This window comes from Oncorhynchus keta, chromosome 13, assembly GCF_023373465.1.
Source record: "Oncorhynchus keta strain PuntledgeMale-10-30-2019 chromosome 13, Oket_V2, whole genome shotgun sequence".
NCBI classification, from domain to species: Eukaryota; Metazoa; Chordata; class Actinopteri; order Salmoniformes; family Salmonidae; genus Oncorhynchus; species Oncorhynchus keta.
This window is the reverse complement of record NC_068433.1, coordinates 41,244,349-41,260,743: the sequence shown is the minus strand read 5'-3', so window position 1 is coordinate 41,260,743 and position 16,395 is coordinate 41,244,349. Positions and strand designations below refer to the sequence as shown.

The 16,395-nt window shown below is 46.8% G+C and overlaps 1 pseudogene; it reads left to right on the top strand.

Annotated features, from left to right (window-relative positions):
• Positions 1-11,604: 11,604 nt before the first annotated feature.
• On the top strand, positions 11,605-15,935 carry LOC118392558 (hyaluronidase PH-20-like; annotated as a pseudogene).
• Positions 15,936-16,395: the final 460 nt, after the last annotated feature.

Sequence of the window (16,395 nt, the reverse complement as noted above, 5' to 3'; positions counted from 1 at the left end):
TCACTCTAGAATCCCGCCGTCACACAATGTTCAGCTAAAGGGGGAAATTTGGTGTGTGCGCTGGCCTAGCAGTTATGTGTGTGTGTGCGTGAGTTATCCTGTAGGGGGCCCCACATCCTTTACTGTGAGAATATGTTGCTATGTGTTGTCTCAGCCATAACAATGCAATAGCAGTATGCTGGTCATTTACATAAGAAATAGCACTTCCTAACAGGCCTAGGAATCAGTTGTACAACTGAATGCATTCAACTGAAATGTGTCTTCCACATTTAGCCCAACCCCTCTGAATCAGAGAGGTGCGGTGGGCTGCCTTAAATCGACATCCACGTCTTCGGAGTGACTGGATTGGCAGCACACAGTCTTTTGACCCAACCATGCACGTTGTTTGTTTGTTTGTTTGATTTTTCATAACATTTTCGTAACAAGAAAAACGACAAATAAATGGATTCTTATTTTTTCAACTTGAATCAAACTCTGGACTTTGGATTTGTTTGAATAACAACGAACATTTCACCTCTCTCCATTACGGCGGAAAGATTAGGATGGAAATTGTATTGGGACAACGATATTGGACAATTTAGCCACTAGGTGGCAGGTAGCCTAGTGGTTAGAGTGTTGGGCCAGTAACCGAAAGGTTGCTAGATCGAATCCCTTAATTAACTGACAAGGCAAAAATCTGTTGTTCTGCCCCTGAACAAGGCAGTTAACCCACTGTTTCTATGCTGTCATTGTAAATAAGAATTTGTTCTTAACTGACTTGCCTAGTTAAACAAAGGTTAAATTAAACAAATAATAAAAACCCTATTCATATGTAATATCAGGGGCACCATCTTGTGGTTGGATTTGAAAATGTACTGGAATGTCACTTGTGCAAATTCTCTCAGACTGTCTTCTCAAAAGACAATGTCAACAATATATTTCATGTGCAACAATCATTCCATGGAAGTCCTAGTGTCTGTGGATTTTGGATTTTTCCTGTCAATTAAGACCCAGACAACCAGGTGAGGGGAGTTCTTTACTAATTACTGACCTTAATTCATCAATCAAGCACAAGGGAGGAGTGAAAACCTGCAGCCACTCGGCCCTCCGTGGAATGGGTTTGGCACATGTGCTCTTTAACATCATACAATGTCATTGTATTTCTGACCTCCCCACCGCCACCTCCCCTCCCCCATCAGCACCCTGTGCCTGTGGCCCTGGCCTGTGTCCTCCCCCATTACCATCACCACCGTCCACACCCCAGCACCATGACTGTAATCCCATATTAAGCCAGTATTACCAGGTCAGAGGTCAAGTCAGAGAGAACATGAGGTGTGCTGCCAGTGCTATGTCCTCAATGGATTCATAGGAATTTAGTCTATCATGATTCATAAAGTACAGCCCTTCTTCATTTCAAAATGAGTGTGTTGTTGTTTTACTATCATTTCATATTGTACTAACTAAATTAAATACTTAACACTACATTTAAGACTCTGCATTCAAGCCCTGGCTATTTTGTCTGATGATTTATGGTTTATTATGGTTTCTCAGCTCTATGTGAACTCTCCAGCCTGTATGTCTGCCTTATATTTAACCTCACAATAATGTATCGTAAACTGCAGAGACCTTGCAATTCCTCCCACCCTCTCCCAGCTTGCCCTTTCCATGCTTGAAAGAAGTATGCATTCATCAGTGTCTGAATCCCATTGTTGTGTTGGAGGCCAAGGAGGAAAAACATGTCTGTTCCCACAAACACCCCGGACTACAGTAGTGTTGCTGCTAGTGAGTATCTAAGCAACATTCAGTGTAGGATCCATTACGTAACAGTCCTCTCTCCTGTCACTGAGGTGTGAGATGGGCTGCATAGACAACTAGTCTGGCCAGAGCGGAGCGCTGCACAGACAACCAATGTTCCCATCGAGCTGCATACTGGAGATGACCAAACCAATGTGCTCTGAACCAGATAATAGAATATTACAATTGTTATAAGCTCTTCCTCAGACTGTCAGGTTCAGGAAGTCTCATTGATTTAGAGTCCTACACAGCTACACTGCTTGGATAACCAGCCCGGTTTCATAACCGGAACCCCTGTGCGGTTGACTGTGACATATGACACCTCTATGTTACGGTGGCTTTGATTCAGCGCAGTGTAAAGGCAATCAAATCAGAATCCCCTTACCAATCTCTCCATCGATCACAATCCCCATCCCCTGCCGAACCCCCATACCCCAGCCTAACCTAGCCCCATATGCTGCCCCAGCCCATCCTTTAACTGATCCGTACTTACTCCAGGCCAAGAGCCTGCCCCCGGTCCCAGTCTGCTTGCTACATTACAGAGGTTAAAACAGTACACGCTCCACAACCTCACACCCAGGTGTCTCATCCTCTCTTGCTCCAAGACCAACTTAGCTGGTGCAGACCATAACAAGTTATTCTCGATAGACAAACATGCAGTGGTGGGTGCATCCTTATGCACAGCTCGGCCCAGCTTTCTCCTCTCTCCGGTTGGTCTGTGTAGGAAATAGGTCTAGTCTCCTCTGTTTAGGAGAACAGAAGGCTCTCTCTCTCTCTCCCCCTCACTTCCCCTTTAGATAAGGAGGTCCATTTAAGCACGTGGGGAAAGGGATTGAGAAGATTGTTGAGATGATACAAATCTGTCCATGAAACAAATTTTCTCCAAAATCAAACGTGTCTTTGTTGGACTCCAGTTCTAAATGACTACAAGTTCAAAATGATCAAGTTCAAAATGCTGTGGTCAAAAGACCTGATGACTGAAGTTTTAAATGTCCAGTTTTAAATGTACCGTGTACACGTTTTGTCGTTTGTCTTGTACCTTGTTTTTATGTCCATCTGTGGTTTTATTCTAAATGGCAAGGCTAAAGGGATAGGATACAAGTTCAAAATGATTATCAAATGGAAGCTCCAAAATGGCAGTTCTTCCATACAAGCGCTACAGCCATCTTTAAATGGCCATCTTTGAGGCTGGCACTCAGCGGCTAGTTTTGTCTAGCATTCTGACAAGGCTACAAGTTTTAAATGACTCAAGTTCAAAATGACTCTCAAAATGACCCCTCACTTCAAAATGACCCTTTAGATAAGGTTCAAAATGGTCCAGTTTTAAGCACGTGGGGAAAGGGACTACAAGAAGATACAAGTTTTAAAGATGAGTTACAAATCTGTCCATGAAACAAATTAATGTCTGTAGAATGAAAGTTCTAAATGACTACACGTTCTAAATGACTACAAGTTCTAAATGACTACACGTTCTAAATGACTACACGTTCTAAATGACTACACGTTCAAAATGACTACAAGTTCTAAATGACTACAAGTTTTAAATGACTACAAGTTTTAAATGACTACAAGTTTTAAATGACTACAAGTTTTAAATGACTACACGTTCAAAATGACTACAAGTTCTAAATGACTACAAGTTTTAAATGACTACACGTTCAAAATGACTACAAGTTCTAAATGACTACAAGTTCTAAATGACTACACGTTCTAAATGACTACACATTCAAAATGACTACAAGTTTAAAATGACTACAAGTTCTAAATGACTACACGTTCTAAATGACTGGAAGTTCTAAATGACTAAATTCTAAATGACTGTAAATTCTAAATAACTAAGACAAACAGCCATCTGTACATTATATACAGTTGAAGTCAGAAGTTTACATACACTTACGTTGGAGTCATGAAAACTCAATTTTTTCAACCACATCACAAATGTCTTGTTAAGAAACTATAGTTTTGGCAAGTCGGTTCGGACATCTACTTTGTGCATGACACAAGTCATTTTTCCATAAATTGGTAACAGACAGATAATAATTCACTGTATCACAATTCCAGGGGGTCAAACGTTTACATACACTAAGTTGACTGTGCCTTTAAATAGCTTGGAAAATTCCAGAAATGATGTCATGGCTTTAGAAGCTTCTGATAGGCTAATTGACATAATTTTAATCAATTGGAGGTGTGCCTGTGGATGTATTTCAAGGCCTACCTCAGTGCCTCTAACTCAGTGCCTCTTTGCTTGACATCATGGGAAAATCAAAAGAAATAGACCTCCACAAGTCTGGTTCATCCTTGGGAGCAATTTTCAAATGCCTGAAGGTACCACGTTCATCTGTACAAACAATAGTATGCAAGTATAAACACCATGGGACCATGCAGCCGTCATACCGCTCAGGAAGGAGACGCGTTCTGTCTCCTAGAGATGAAAGTACTTTGGTGCGAAAAGTGCAAATAAATCCCAGAACAACAGCAAAGGACCTTGTGAAGCTGCTGGAGAAACGGGTACAAAAATATTTATATCCACAGTAAAACGAGACCTATTGTAAAGGTTTTCTTGTGTCGAAGGAGAGGCGGACCAAAATGCAGCGTGGTTATTTCGATTCAATTTTAATAAAAGATAAACACGAACAATACAAAACAATAAACGTAACGTGAAAACCTAAACAGCCTTATTTTTTTTTATTTTTTCATAAAAAATAATTTATTATCTTCAATACCATTCATTCTTTACAACTCATAATTTACATACATACTCAAATAATGGTATTTTAATTAAACTAATTAAACTAAACATAAACCCCAAACAAAACCTCAGGGGAGCATCTTCCCTCCCCGTCACCCTACAAAATACCTTTCCCTATCTCCCCGTCCCTAATCTATCCTCTTACAAATCCTCTTACAAAAAATCTAAATGACACCCAGCCCTAAACCCCCCTTCCACCTCTCCCGAGCAGCATGCTGCCCCCATTTCCTCTCCTCCCTCTTCATCCTCCCCCTCAAATCTCCTTCCACCCTCCTCACTATCCCTTCCACCCCCCCAATCTCTCCCTGTCTTCACCATGTTCTGCCTTGCTTCCCACAGCCCCCGTTTAAAGAGACTCATGAGAAGCCAGAGCAGAAACCTGTCCCTATCCGTCCCTCTCGCTCTCCCTACACCCCTCTCTAACCTGGCCCACGTCAATACAAAATCCCCTTTACCAAACCTAACAACACCCGTGCCCTAACCCATACTACTCCGGCAAAGGCACAGTCCCAAAAGACATGGCGCACAGTCTCCTCCATGCCACAAGAGGATCTTGGACAGGTGGGGGATTGCACCAAACTATACCGGTACAGGATGGAACGTACCGGCAAGCACTTATGGAGGCTCAACCAATTCAGGTCCTTGAGCCTGTTGTCCAGACCCCGCGCCTGCACTCCCTCCCAGACCACTTCCGAGATGCCCACTACAGGCGCCGGACTCCCTGCCTTTCTGACCTCCTCGCACAGGTGCCTGTGATCTAAACCTACTCGGGCAACTTTAACCTCAGGGTGCGCACGCAGCCACTTGACCAAAGTGCCATGGCAGCTGTTCCGCCCGAGGACCCGTGTTAGACCACACCATTACGTTTCTCGCCTGATACGAGAAGAACACCCTCAGGAGGTAACCGGACGGGTGTATCACTGGCTGAGAAAGCTCCGTTAACAAGAAGAAAACAAAAATTGTGTCCAGCTTGAGGGGGAAATGTGGTACCCCCCTACCTCCCTCCCCGATGGGACAGATCATGCGTGCCCTGGCGACCCACTCGCACCTGCCACTCCACATAAACTGAAACACAAGCCTCACTAGAGGCCTCCTCAGACAAGCCGGCAATGGGTAGATGTATGCCAAATACAAAAGAGACGGCAACACATCCACCTTTAGGACCAGGACTTTGCCCATAAAAGACAAATACCTAGCTTTCCACATTGCTAGCTTCCTCTGTACCACTGCTATACGCATGTTCCAGTTTAGCGTCGCTGAGCCGGGAGGTCTCAAAATGGACCCCGAGAATCCTCAGGGCCCCTCACAGAGAGATAACTCCCCAGGCACATCCGTTCTACCGCGCCATCTTCCGAAAAACTTGACGGAAGACTTTGCATGGTTCAGAACTGCTCCCGACGCTCGGGTGAAATCCCCAAAGATGGCAAGGGACCTTGTCAGGCACGAGTCCTTGCACAACAGCAAGGAAGTGTCGTCGGCGTACTGCGTCATCTTAACACGCAGCCCACCACTTCCAGGGATCAGCAAGCCTTCCACCCCTGTGTCTGCCCTAATGGCAGCCCCCAGAGGCTCCATGTACAGAACGAAGAGGAGAACCGAGAGTGGGCACCCCTGCCTGACCCCAGACGAGAGGTCAAAACGTCACCCAAGTGACTATTTACACTAACTCGGCGCCCCGCTCCGACATATAATGTACGAATCCATCCTATAAACTTCTCCCCAAATCCTAATCGACCTAACACTCTGAATAAAAAGGATCTATTCACGCGATCAAAGGCTTTCGCCTGATCTAGCGCTGCTACCATTAAAGGCAGTCCTCTATCTTCAACCCAAGCGATGGAGTCCCTGATTAACTGTAGGTTCCATCTAATAGAGCGGCCCTCTACCCCGCACGTCTGATCCTCATGAACGACGTAGGGAAGGGCTGTGCGCAACCGGTCTGCTAAAACCTTTGCAAGTAGCTTGTAATCTACACACAGCATGGTCAACGGCCACCAGTTGCCAAGGTCTGTTACTTCCCCCTTCTTATATAAAAGTGACAGCACACCAACAGCCATTGATCCCCCCGGGACCCCCGTCTCAAGGATGGCCTTCAAGACTTCGAGGACCACTGGTCCAAGTATACCCCAAAACTTGAGATAAAACTCAGCCGGCAGCCCATCCATCCCAGGCACCTTCCCTTTTCCCATCCTCCTAAGAGCGCTCTCAACCTCTTCTAGTGAGATCTGGGCCTCCATCACTTCTCTAATGTCCTCCGGCAACCGCCTGGACAAGTGTTCTAAAAACACATTTCCCTGCTCTACATCTATTTCCCTTTCCTTAAATAAACCTTGGAAATGATCAGTTGTCACCCTGACCATATCCTCTGGTTCTCTAACTATACTACCATTTTCTTCCCTAACACCATGCATTACCTTCCTCTCTGTCTGGCCCTAACCAACTTAAAGAACATAGCAGAACAAGTCTCATTATGTTCTAGAAAGCCACTATGCGCACGCTCCAGGAAAGCTCGAGCCTTCCGCTCCTGCAACTCCCTGAGCTGCGCCTTTAGGGTTGCGGATCTCTCCCAGTCAAACGACCCGCCGAGGTTGCCTGCCTCGTATTCGAGTTCAATTAACCTTTGGATACGATCCACCTCCCTCCTCTCCTCCCTTTTTTCCTCTTGCAATACCCTATTATAAAAGCCCTAATCCTCACCTTAACTAATTCCCACCACTCTAACACCCCCTCGCACATGGACCGGAGGCCCTCAAGCCTCCAAAAGAAACCATAAAACCCGTCAACAAAAGCCTGCTCCTCCAGCACATCCCGATCTAGCTTCCAGTACCCCCTACCAAAGAGGCAGACTGGCGACCCCACCTGCAGGAGCACCCCGTCATGATCCGAAAAGAAAACAGGCAACAGCCGCCCAGACAAAGATACCCAGACAACTTACCCAGGGTACAAAAATATAGCTGAGCCTCCGCTCAGCCCCTGGAGTTGCGCCATGTAGGACCGTCCATTTTCAGAGGTGTGCAGACCACCATCTACCAGACCATGGCAAGCCATTAGCCTGGCAATGGCGCCTGCACTGCTATCCCCCCTCTTCATAAATCTGTATTAATATCCCCCTATCACTAATTTCCTATTTGTGACACACAGGGGCGTCAGACAGTCCACCATCTCCCTCCTGTCTGCCACCACCTGTGGCCCATACACCACCACTAATCTAAATTTACAATCCCTTATCGTGACATCCACCCCTATAACCCTCCCCTGCATTACCACAAAAGAATCCTCCACTTTTATCTCCCTGTGCCCACACAAAATCCCTACCCCGATGAGTGCACCCCCAACACCCCAAACCGACTCCCCTTGTCCCACTCCCTCTTAAACCTACTAACATCCCCTCCATCCCTCAGGTGAACCTCCTGTAAAAACAAAAATCAAACCCCACACCCTCCAAATAACTAAAAACCACCCTCCTCTTAACAAACTCCTTAAACCCCTTACATTTAAACTAACAAAAGTAAAATTAGACCCCATGAAAAATAAAAACATGTAATACACTCAAATTCTAAACCCAGACAGAAAAAAACAAAAACAGGAGACTCACCCGATGCTCCCTGCTCCATATCTACCGGTGAGAACACCATCTGTACTCCCGACATCCCCCCTCTTCCTCCATCTCACCATCCCAGGATGCAGGAATAGTGTTTGGCTCCGGGGTGCCCTGCACCCTGGGTCTACCCCACAATCCTCCCCCTCCCCAGTGTTGCAGCTGGTTTGGAAAAAAAAATCGGGGAGGCTGAGTCCCCAAACAAAAAACTCCCCACCTCCTCCTGTACCCAGTCCTGAGTCTTGTTAGGTGTGTCCCCACCCAAAAAACAGAAGTTGAGGGCCTGGGGAAACCAGCAGCAACCCAGAGGTTTCTCCCACCCCCATCACTCTCTTGGCCATCCCCTCCCTCTCACTGTCGGCCAATCGCACCCTCCTCTTCATTCTCTTCTTTGGTGATGACGGCAGTGGAGAGATACCACCCCCCGCCAGCTCCTCCACCATACCACTCATCTCTTCCACCAGGCACTTTCCCCCAGTCCACTTGCTCTTCCACCGTCTCCTTCTCCACCACTCCTCCCTCGCTTTCTTCTCTCACATGCTCCTCCACTCGGTTGCCTTCTTCCGCCGCTTTTCCTGGTTCTCCTACTCCCGTGCCTTCCGTTTCCTTCTCTCTTCCATCCGCCGCTTCTTGCTCCTCCTCCTTCCTTGTGGCCTTCCCCTCTGGACCTGTACTCTGGTCATGAGGCGTGCTTCCTTCCCCTCCTCTTCTTCCCCCATCCCCCGCTCCTGCTCCCCCAGCCGCAGACATATGACCTCTGACGGGCCGGGCACCCCCACACAGGTGTGCTGACGAGCCACACCCATGGCACGTCTTAGGCTTGTCACAATCCCTCGCCTCGTGTTCCTCAGATCCACAAAATCTGCATTTTCTTGTACTGCACGAGGCGGATATGTGACCGTAGGCCATACAGCGCCTGCAAAATGGGGGCTGACGCCCTAGGGAGAACATAGCAGGAGGATGGAGGTAGCCACCATGTCCCTTTGGGTCCTCTCTGAGGAGGGCCTGGAAGCCTCTCCTCCCATTCCAAAACCCAAGGGAGTCTTTGAGGTGCCTTGCTGAGGAGACGTTATCCATGTGGCACATCGGCCTCTCACCTCCCACTGCTCTTGCCCTTCTCAGGATATCATCATGTTTTTCCTATGTATATAGTGCCACGTCGTATGCTCCCTCCAACGAGTTGCCTTGGAAACAAAACACGTCCTTCACCGTCAGCTTTAGAATCCCCATCAATATTATCCTTCCAAAAGTTGTGTCCTAAAGGTTCCAACTCCTTTTCCTTCCAAGCAAACCGAATCGTGTTGGCCAGCCCAATCCCAGGGACCGACCGTGTTGATGTATTTAGCACCATCTCCGCAAGGAGAATGGCGCTCGTTCTCTTCTCTTCCAAAACAAGTAAAAAAGAAAAACCAAAATGACCGAGCCTATCTGGTGAAACTACACAGAGACAAGAACAAATCACCCACAAACCCCAACACCAATCAGGCTACCTAAATATGGTTCCCAATCAGAGACAATGACTAACACCTGCCTCTGATTGAGAACCATATCAGGCCAAACACAGAAACAGACAAACTAGACACACAACATAGAATGCCCACTCAGATCACACCCTGACCAAACAAAACACAGAAACATACAAAGCAAACTATGGTCAGGGTGTGACACCTATATCGACATAACCTGAAAGGCCGCTCAGCAAGGAAGAAGCCACCGCTCCAAAACCGCCAGACTACGGTTTGTAACTGCACATGGGGACAAAGATCGTACTTTCTGGAGAAATGTCCTCTGGTCTGATGAAACAAAAATAGAACGGTTTGGCCATAATGACCATCGTTATGTTTGGAGGAAAAAGGGGGAGGATTGCAAGCTGAAGAACACCATCCCAACCATGAAGCACGGGGGTGGCAGCATCATGCTGTGGGGGTGTTTTGCTGCAGGAGGGACAGGTGCACTTCACAAAATAGATGGCATCATGAGGAAAGAAAATTACGTGGATATATTGAAGCAACATCTCAAGACATCAGTCAGGAAGTTAAAGCTTGGTCGCAAATGGGTCTTCCAAATGAACAATGACCCCAATTATACTTCCAGAGTTGTGGCAAAATGGCTTAAGGACAACAAAGTCAAGGTATTGGAGTGGCCATCACAAAGCCCTGGCCTGAATCCTATAGACAATTTGTGGGCTGACCTGAAAAAGCGTGTGTGAGCAAGGAGGCCTACAAACCTGTCTCAGTTACACCAGCTCTGTCAGGAGGAATGGGACTAAATTCACCCAACTTATTGTGGGAAACTTGTGGAAGGCTACCTCAAATGTTTGACCCAAGTTAAACAATTTAAAGGCAATGCTACCAGATACTTATTGAGTGTATGTAAACGTCTGACCCACTGGAAATGTGATGAAATAAATAAAAGCTGAAATAAATCATTCTCTCTACTATTATTCTGACATTTTACATTCTTAAAATAAAGTGGTGATCCTAACTGACCTAAGACAGGGAATTATTACTAGGATTGAATGTCAGGAATTGTGAAAAACTGAGTTTAAATGTATTTGGCTATGGTGCATGTAAACTTCCGACTTCAACTGTATGTTCTATATGCAGTACACTTCATACTGACAGTTTGTTGTCTGTTTGCTGAATGTTTTTCCTCCACAGGAGAAAGGATGGGTTGGTACATCCAGAAGAGCAGGGGCATTGTACGGCTGCTGTCCGCCCTCACCCTCTCTCTCCTGGGTGTCATCAGCTCCACTACCCTCCTACCTCCAACAACCTCCAGCCCTTCTCTTACACTTATCAATACCTCTCCTCTCTCCCACCCTCTTCCCCAAAACCTCCACATTCTCCCAGCCCCAAAATCAAATTTCCTTTACCACCTTAACCCTTCCTCTCTCTCCACTCCTCTGCCCTACATCAACATCCCACTCCTCTCCAAAACCACTGTTCCTCCTCTTCCCAAAACCTCCGATGCTACTGTACCTTATACAAAACTTTGCGCCTTCAACTTCCCCATGCCACACGCCTCCCCCAAAACCCCTCCCGCCCTCATCTCCCCAAAACTTCCCTTCCTCCTCCTCTCTATATGACCAGTCCCTTCACCCAAATATCCCGTCAGCGTCTCCCCAAACCATTGTCCCTCCTGTCTCTCATTCCTCGCCTGCTCCTCTCTCTTACATCACCTCCACCCTTCTCCTCTCCACAACTGCCCTTCCATTCCCCAAAACCTTCCCTCCTCCTGTCCCCAATACCTCACCTCCCTTACCCAAAACCTACCGCGCTCGTCTCCCCAAAACATCCCCTTCTCTTCTCCACGACACAACCAGTCCCCTTCCAAAACACTCCAACCCTCGTCTCCCCAAAACCTCCCTCCCTCATCTCCCCAAAACTACCAACCCTCCCTTACCCAAAACCTCCTCTTCTCTTCCTTCTCCTCTCCCCATTCCACCAGTCCCTTCCCCAAAACTTCCCATCCACGTCCCAAAATGACCACCCCTCCTTTCTCTCAGTTCTCCACCCCTCCTCTCTCCAGAACTACTGTCCCTTATCTTCCCAAAACAACAATCGCTCCTCTTCCCTCTACCACCCGTCCCTTACCCAAAACCTCCACTCCTCGTCCACCCCAAACCTCTCCCCATCCTCTCCACCACACTGCTCCCCCTCTGTTTGACTGTGAGCCCTTCATAGTGACCCAGAACATCCCAGACCTAGTGTGTAACAGGTACAATATCTCCCTGTACACCTCCCCCTACAGAGGTGTGGCCACACCTGCCAAGGTAAGAAACAATACATATATTTCTCTTGGATAAATGGTAACATGTTAGAAAATGAATGACCCTAAAACAATCATATACTTCAATGTTCTAACAGGGATTTATTGCGAGAACGTTACTGTGTTTCCTTCCTCCCTGCTTTTAAGTGCCAGGTCAGTTCCTGTCTCTGTTCTATACTGACCGACTGGGCCTCTACCCCCAAGTGAACCTGCTATCCAGGCAGCAGTTCTACGGAGGCATCCCCCAGAGAGGAAACCTTAGGGCCAGCTTGGCCAAAGCCCGCGCTAACATTGACTACTACATCCCCTCCAAGTACTGATCTAAAATCAGCACCAAAATCCTAACCTTAATGATTAACCATCAGGTCAACACTATGGGGAAACTACAACTGCTACTCTACTGCAGATCAATGTTTAGTCCACCATGTTCAAACATTAACCTTAACCATTAAGGGAGACTTGGGGACACAAAACTGACCTTAGATCAGTGCATAATAAGGGTATAACTTTACTGCTCCACCTCCCTCCAGGACAGCCGGTGTCCTGGCTGTGATCGACTGGGAGGACTGGCGCCCCCTGTGGGCCAGGAACTGGGGCTCCAAGTGGATCTACAGAACCCTTTCAGTGACCCATGCCCGCCAGAGGGACCACTCCCTCACAGCATGGTGGGCCACGACTACAGCCAAGAAGCAGTTCCAGGCAGAAACCTGCAGCTACATGGCAGAGACTCTGTCCTTGGGTAGCCGGCTCAGGCCCAACTACCAGTGGGGATTCTACCTGTTCCCCAACTGTTATAACCATGGATGGATGGAGCCAGGATACACAGGGAGATGTACCAAGGAGGTGATGGGGCAGAACGATGAGCTGCTCTGGCTGTGGGAGGCTAGTTCTGCACTATACCCATCTATATACCTGCAGGTAAAGGATGTTTTTTTGGGGGGTGGGGTGGGGCAGGATATGACTAATTCATAATCTAACATCTACCCCTAGTCTGGTAGCCAGATGTGTTTTGGTTTTGCCATCTCCTGTGTAGCCTGGCAGGCTATACTAAAAGTCTAGTGCTTCCTAGTTTGTAGGTAAGGTGAGAGAGACTAACTCCCATGGGGTTGTTGTGCTTCTTTTAGGCGTCTCTAGGGGACAGGCATAGCGCAACCCTGATGGTAAGGAACTGAGTCCAGGATGCGCTGAGGGTGTCTGCCCTGCCCGCCAAGCCCCTCACCGCACCCGTCTACGTGGAAACACGACCTGTCTTCATCGACCAGAACAGACGCTTCCTCAGCCAGGTGAGAAATATGCTTCTTACAAAGGCCTTTGACCAATCCTAAATGAGTCTCTAGCTAGCCCCTACCCGCTAGACACACGAAGCAGGGTGATGGTGGGGATCCGAGATTAGAGAAATGTTGTCCTGAGGTGCAGTTTACCTTTGTCACACCCCCTACCACTATAATAATAACCCTTCTCTGCGTTAACTGTGTGATGGTCTCCAGGGGGATCTGGGACCATCGGGGAGAGTGCTGCTGTGGAGGCCTCAGGAGCCATTCTGTGGGGGGCCAGTGCCAACTACGATGACAAGGTTAGGTGATACTCTAGCCCCGTTTATACCTGGTTCTAAAATGGATCCTTTGTCCTGATCTTGTCCACATCCTGATGGTAACCACATTTTCAGACAGGTGTACTATATGTAGACAATCAAAAGATGCATTGTGATCAGATCTTCCTCACCACCTCAAATCAAAATAAATTGTATTGGTCACATACACATGGTTAGCAGATGTTAATGCAAGTGTAGCTAAATGCTTGGGCTTCTAGTTCCAACAGTGCAGTAATATCTAACAATTCCACAACAACTACCTAATACACGCAAATCTAAGTAAAGGGATGGAATAAGAATATGTACATATAAATATATGGATGAGCGATGACCGAGCGGCATAGACAAAATGCAATAGATGGTATAGAATACAGTATATACATATGAGGAGTAATGCAAGATATGTAAACATTTTTAAAGTGGCATTATTAATGTGAATAGTGATGCATTTATTAAAGTGGCCAATGATTTTGAGTCTGTATGTAGGCAGCAGCCTCTGTGTTAGTGATGGCTGTTTAACAGTATGATGGCCTTGCGATAGAAGCTGTTTTTCAGTCTCTCGATCCCAGCTTTGATGCACCTGTACTGACCTCGCCTTCTTGATTGTAGCGGGGTGAACATGCAGTGGCTCGTGTGGTTGTTGTCCTTGATGATCTTATTGGCCTTCCTGTGACATCGGGTGCTGTAGGTGCCCTGGAGGGCAGGCAGTTTGCCCCGGCGATGCGTTGTGCAGACCGCACCACCCTCTGAAGAACCTTGCGGTTGTGGGCGGTTCAGTTGCCGTACCAGGCAGTGATACAGCCTGATAAGATGCTCTCAATTGTGCATCTCTAAAAGTTTGTGAGGGTTTTAGGTGACAAGCCAAATTACTTCAGCCTCCTGAGGTTGAAGAGGCGCTGTTGCACCTTCTTTAACACACTGTCTGTGTGGGTGGACCATTTCAGTTAGTAATATAATAATAATATATGCCATTTAGCAGACGCTTTTATCCAAAGCGACTTACAGTCATGTGTGCATACATTCTACGTATGGGTGGTCGCGGGGATTGAACCCACTACCCTGGCGTTACAAGCGCCATGCTCTACCAACTGAGCTACAGAACATAGGCCGAGGACCTCAAAACTGTCCAGCTTCTCCACTGCTGTTCCGTCGATGTGGATAGGGGGGAGTGCTCCCTCTGCTGTTTCCTGAAGTCCACGATCATCTCCTGTGTTTTGTTGACGTTGTGTGAGAGGTTGTTTTCCTGACACCACACTCCGAATGCCCTCACCTCCTCCTTACAAGTGCACATGGATCTGGACAGTGAAGCCGTTTAAATCATCCTTACCCTGCCTTCTAAAATCATTGACAGGTGGCACCATTAACTTATGGCATCAATAAAATAAAATAAATAAATATGCATACAGGGAGGGACCAGGAAACCAGGAAATCTGTTCACAGTGCGGACACAATGGACGGATATGAGTCACATGTTAATACATGTTAATACCAAAGCCTCACATAGTTCTGAAAATGTGGGCAAAATCAGAATGTAGACCAGATCAGAACAAAGGCCGCATGCTAGAGCCAGGTATAAACAAGGCTGACACACATACACACTCAAGGTGATACTCCCCAATCACACTGAACGCAAAATACCACTGACATTTTTAGGGTGCCATTTGAGACACATAATATTGTTTTAAGAAACAAAACTATTCAAAAGCAGAAAAAAAAGTATTCTCACCATGAATAGAATATTACCATAAATAGAATATTACCATAAATAGAATACTACTCCAGCACATATGAATCCACTCAAACTTTCTTTGATGTATTGTTCCCTCCCTCCACCCTCCCTTCCCACAGGCATCCTGTGAGGCTCACCAGGCGTATCTCAGCCCTACACATAAACATGAAGTGTTATCATTTCCTCCTACTTTCTCTCTCTCCCTCTCCACAGGCGTCTTGTGAAGCTCTTTCCTTGTACCTCACCACCACGCTCAACCCCTACGTCAACAACGAGACGGCCGCCGCCCGGCAACTTCCTGTGCCAGGGGAACGGGCACTGCGTCCGGAAGCACTACGAGTCGGACCACTACCTCCACCTGTCCTCAGGGAACTTCCGTATCCTGCGGGCCAGGGGCACGTACATGGTCACTGGGACTCCCAGTCTAGCTGACCTGACTCTCTTCTCTAGGAAGTTCACCTGTCAATGCTATGCAGGACAGACATGTTTCCCCAAGCTGCCCATACACCTGTCTAAAGCACTGGCGTTTAGACTGAAGCATCAGGGTCTGTCAGACAAAACTAAGACACTGAATAAAGTGATCGCTGATATGGAACAATCGACCATTAAAAGAGAACTTGAAAAAAACCCCACAAACACTGATGGATGGATCAACTGGACTGTCCTGTGTGACATACTCAAGGTGGCACAAGTCTCTGGTTTGACCTTCATAATAATACTGTAAAAATAATCAGAGGTAAGTACTTGAACGGCTCATGCAGATGATGGTTTTCGGGTGATATGTTGATGGCACAGAAGGACAAACTACAGTGTATGCCATGCAGTACTGTACAGCCTGGGTGTTTCAGGTCACTGTTTTCTCTGTGCTTTAATAAGGTTCACCCTGCAGTAATGATGAAGCTCCATACGTCTACTGATTCCATTCAGCAGGAAATAGCCTAAAGACATTGACATGCTGTGACAGGAACAAAGAAGAGTTGATTGCAAGTAGAGATGGTTTACCTGTGACAACAGTTTTCCTCCAGTTATTTGTATATCATTGGAGTGTATATGGTTGTCTATTGCACTACTGATCCTCACAGTGTTGATGTTGTGAAGACAGGCACCTATTAGACCTGTTATTATAAATATTTTATTAATTGACATTGACCAGAGGTGCTAATAGTTTATTCTCGGTAGAGCCC